Below are 4,864 nucleotides of genomic sequence, written 5' to 3' on the forward strand. Positions count from 1 at the left end.
TAATTGTTATTAATTTCTCCCAAAAATGAGCACAAACCCTTTTCCATGGTTCATTGTCTTCCCATAACTTTTTTTTATTTCATCAGCAATAAAAGGCACTATAATCTCTGCTAGGTCTATACCTGCTAATTGATGAAGTCTCAATTTACCTTTTATAATTAATTCATAGACTTTTTCCACATAAGTTTTTAATTTTTTACTTGGTTTATGTGGTAAAAAGATCCATTCCAAGAAAATATCTTCCCTGTGCATTAAAATTCCTATAGGAGAAATTCTGGAAAGCAATATGACTAGAATAAAATTAAAATTTGGATTCACCCTATCCACATGTGCCTCCTGTAATTTCTCCTCAACAATTGTCAATTTTTTTTCTACTTTAGCTATTAATTCTCTGGGACTATTCAAGTCTTTATCACCATCTAAGGTTTTGTTTAAATAAATTATTAGATCAGCTGTTATCCCAACAGCCAGTTGTAGACTAGAATTGTCTCCTAATAATCTTTGAAAGTCATTTAGAGTCTGCAACTGGTCTCTCCCAATTTGTGTCTTTTGTGTTCTGATATTGTGTAAGCCTATTCTGTAACCTAGGTAATTAACAGAATCTCCTCTTTGAATCTTTTCAGGAGCAATTTGTAATTCCCATTTAGGCAAGACTTTCTTACCTTCTTTAAACATTCTGTCTAAAGTATCTGTATTTGAATCAGATAACAAAATATCATCTATATAATAGTAGATTATTGACTTAAGAAATTGCTTACAAATTATTTCCAATGGCTGGCTGACAAAGTATTGGCACAGGGTGGGGCTATTGAGCATTCCCTGTGGGAGGATAGTCCATAGATATCTCCTAGTAGGCTGAGAATTATTTTATAAGTAGGCATTGTGAAGGCAAACTTTTCTCTATCCTTTTCATGTAAAGGTATAGTGAAGAAACAATCCTTTAAATCAATAACTATGAGAGGCCATTCCTTTGGTAACAGAGAAGGCAGAGGAATTCCAGATTGTAGGGGGTCCATAGGTTGAATAACCTTGTTGATAGCCCTTAGATCAGTCACCATTCTCCATTTTCCAGATTTCTTTTTAACAACAAATACAGGATAATTACAAGGGCTGGTAGATTCTTCTATATGTTGAGCATCTAGTTGCTCTTGTACCAGCTGTTCTAAAGCCTGCAAGTTTTTCTCAGCTAGAGGCTACTGCTTAACCCATATTGGTTTCTCAGTTAACCATTTTAAAGGTAGGGCTGTTGGTACCTCTGAATGTTTATCAGTTGCTTTGTATCCTTATACAGCCCAAATGACTGGTGTCCATCATCTGTAATATCTTCTAATATTTTCCTCAGAAACATCTAACAAACTCCATAAGGAGCCTCTTCAATGCCCATCTTCCTCTTGAAGTATTGGTGCTGCCAGGAGCAGATGTGTCTCATTGTCATGATAAGTCTTAAGCTCTTAAAACATTTTAAATGCCATATTTGAAGGTCTCTGAAAGATTTGAAGAATACCTATATAACTGAAATATATCTCTATACATCTAGAAAATCTAACAAGACTACAAGCTTAACTATTATAGATGAGTAACTATTAACTTATATTTTTAATTATACATTACACTTTTAAATGAGCTACACAAACACAATACCTTAATCAAGGTCAGAAACACATATACATATAACAAAATTGACCTTAAATTTGTACCAATAAACCAAGATCCATACCAAAGCAAATTATTCATATCTATTTAATATCACTCTCTAAATGTAAACAAACAATTATAAACAATATTTGAGAATGTGGGCATAGTTCTGTCCATACTGCTTCCTGCAAACAGTAGTGCCAAACAGGAGACACTATTAATCATGTCTTTTATGATTTATCTTGTGTGCTAGGTTCATCTCAGTTAGCAGTTGGGTGAAGTAATTTTCTGTGGGCTGTTCTCGATAACCTTTCAGGGGATCTTGGTCTATCAAACCACATTGGTTTAGAAGAATTCCACAGGTTCTCATCTTCTGTGGAAACAAAAGAGAAACCTCTTTTCCAAATCAACTTTTTCTTAGATCTAAATTCTAAAGACAAGATACCTTCATAATATACATGCTGGTTTAGCTTAGCAGCCCAGATAATTAAATGTCTTTCTGTACTTAGCTCCTTCATGGTGAAAAAATCCACAAAATTCAAAGATAACACAATAATATACATAATCCAGACTCTCTGTGAATTTACCATTTTTGCATGGCTTATTTTTCTTTATTTCTTTTAATCTATGACTCTCTGTACCTTGTCTCTTTAAAAACTTTATCCTTTTTTTAAAAAGAATTAACTTTATTTTATGACTATACTTCTTTTCATCTCTCTCCCAAGCCTACATACATTTATCCAACACTAAGACTCATTTAGACCTCTTTTCCATCTGGATTTGTCTTTATTGCATATCTGTAATTCTTTACTATCTGGGAGTGCTTTTGCTTTTAAAATGATAAACGCTTCTTTAAACTTAAGATGGGCCATTGCTAGGGGAAATATGGCAGTGCCTGCTTGCTTCGCACAGTCCAACATGGTGGAAGTCCGTTAGTGTCTGAGACTGCCAGACAGGAGCCATCCTCACCACCTTAACTCTGATAACTGGTTGGTTCATGCTGCCACCAGGTAACTTGCAATACGCTACCCACAAACCCCACTTAAATGCTCAATAGCTGAACCTCCCAATAGAGCCAGAGCCATTCATGCTGGTGAATCAGGAAGCCACTGTTTTTTTTTAAGAAGTCATGCAGTTTTACTGTGCCCTGCGGCACCTTACTCACCACAAGTCCATCTAGAAAAAAAAGTTTGTGTCTACCAAGAAACTGTATTAAACTCTGTACTTTTGTGTCTAGAATTCCTTTTCAAGCTCTCTCAGGCTTTGACATGGATTATAGTTGGTCACATTAGTGCTAATCTGTTGGGAGGATCCCACTTGTTTGGTTCCCGGCCAACTTAGCCCCAAAATAACCACACAGAAGCTGTATTAATTAAATCACTGCTTGGCCCATTAGCTCTACCTTCTCATTGGCTAACTCTTATATCTTAATTTAACCCATTTATATTAATCTGTATATCACCATGAGGTCATGGCCTACCAGCAAAGTTTCAGTACGTCTATTTCTGGTGACTCCATGATGGCTCCCTGACTCTGCCTTCTTCCTCTCAGCATTCTGTCTACTTTTCCTCACCTACCTAAGTTCTGCCCTATCAACAGGTCAAGGCAGTTTCTTTATTCATTAATGGTAATCACAGCACACAGAGGGGACTCCCATATCACAGGAGTGTACTGTAGATGTGCCTTCTGGTACTGAATATCACAACTCTGCATTTTGATCAATTGCTGGTTTTCTTTAATGGGGTACATGGGTTTTTAAAGGAGTTCAAAGAGAGTTTTAATGTTTTGGGTGATGACATGGAGCTCATAAAATATATAGGCAATAGTTCATAGTATCTATTGACATTTAAACAATTATTAGTTTTGATATTGTTACTTTTCATGGGGGAATTAATTGAACTTGCATGAGGAACTCAAGGTATTACTTTTACTTCAAGTTTATCATAAAACTAAAATGTATGTCGATATATGCTTTCCTCTGATAGAATTTGGTACTATCTCATACTTGTTTGTCTCAGTTACCTATCATTTTGTTGTCTCCGGATATTCAATAAATATTCAGCTGTTCTGTAAGAATTGTAAGAAATCTTGTAGCCCAGTGCACAGTCATTGAACTAACTCTGAAGTCAGTGACATCCTTTATGAAGTAAGGGTGCTGGCCTGCTGTCTGCAAGTGGAGGAAGATGATGAGGAATGGGTATGTAGCTGGGATAGCCTCTGCCTCGGCTTACAAAACTGACTCCAAGGTCACCAGTCATCCCTAGGCTAGAGAGATAAGCTCAGCAGTAAAGAGAACTTAGTGCTCTCAGGGAGGACCCAGGTTCAGTTCCCAGCATCCACATGGAGGCTCACAGCCATCATCATTACCATCTGTGGTTATGATAACCCCATTACCAGGGGACCTGACATCCTTTTTAGGTCTGCTCATGGTACACATCCATGCATGAATGAAAACAGTCATAATTTAATAATAAATTTTAAAGTGGGGAACTGGAAAAATGACTTGACAATTAAGAGCACTGGCTACTTTCCAGAAAACTGAGATTCATTTTCCTAATATGGTAGCTAACATCCATCTGTAACACCAGTCCCAGGGATCTAATGCCCTGATAACCTGTCCTGGCTTCCATAGGCACTGTACACATGTAGTGCATAGACATACATATAGGCAACACCCATATACATACGGTAAAGTTTACATTTTTTCATACAATATATCATGTTTTTCTCTCCCCCACCTCCTCCCAGATCTTTCCAACCTCCCTATCTACACGATTCATGTTATTTCTCTCCTCTCTCATTCAAAAAAGAAAAACCCACCTAAAACAAAAGCCAAAACAAACAAACAAAAAATCAATGGCAAAAAAAAAATGGAGGTTTATTTTGTTTTGGTCAACTACTCTTGAGTGCGGGGCCTCTCCAGAATACAGCTGTTATACTCAGTGACACTCCATTGGAACAAATCCTTTTCCCTTTGTTAGCAGCTATACACTACAGACAGCTTCTTTGTAGGACCCTGTGCCCTCTTCCCCCACTCAGTGCTGGGACCCCATCAGCAGGCCCTGTGTCTGCGAATTCACATATGCATCAGTCCTGCTGTGTCTGGAAGACACTGTTTGGAGTCATCCACCTCCTGTGCCCCTCTTCTAGTTCAGATCCCAAGACGGAGGGTGCCCCACTTCTAGTCCGGATCCTAAGATGGAGGGTGCCCCTCTTCTAGTTCAGATCC

Source organism: Microtus ochrogaster, chromosome 19, assembly GCF_000317375.1.
Source record: "Microtus ochrogaster isolate Prairie Vole_2 chromosome 19, MicOch1.0, whole genome shotgun sequence".
Taxonomy (NCBI): Eukaryota; Metazoa; Chordata; class Mammalia; order Rodentia; family Cricetidae; genus Microtus; species Microtus ochrogaster.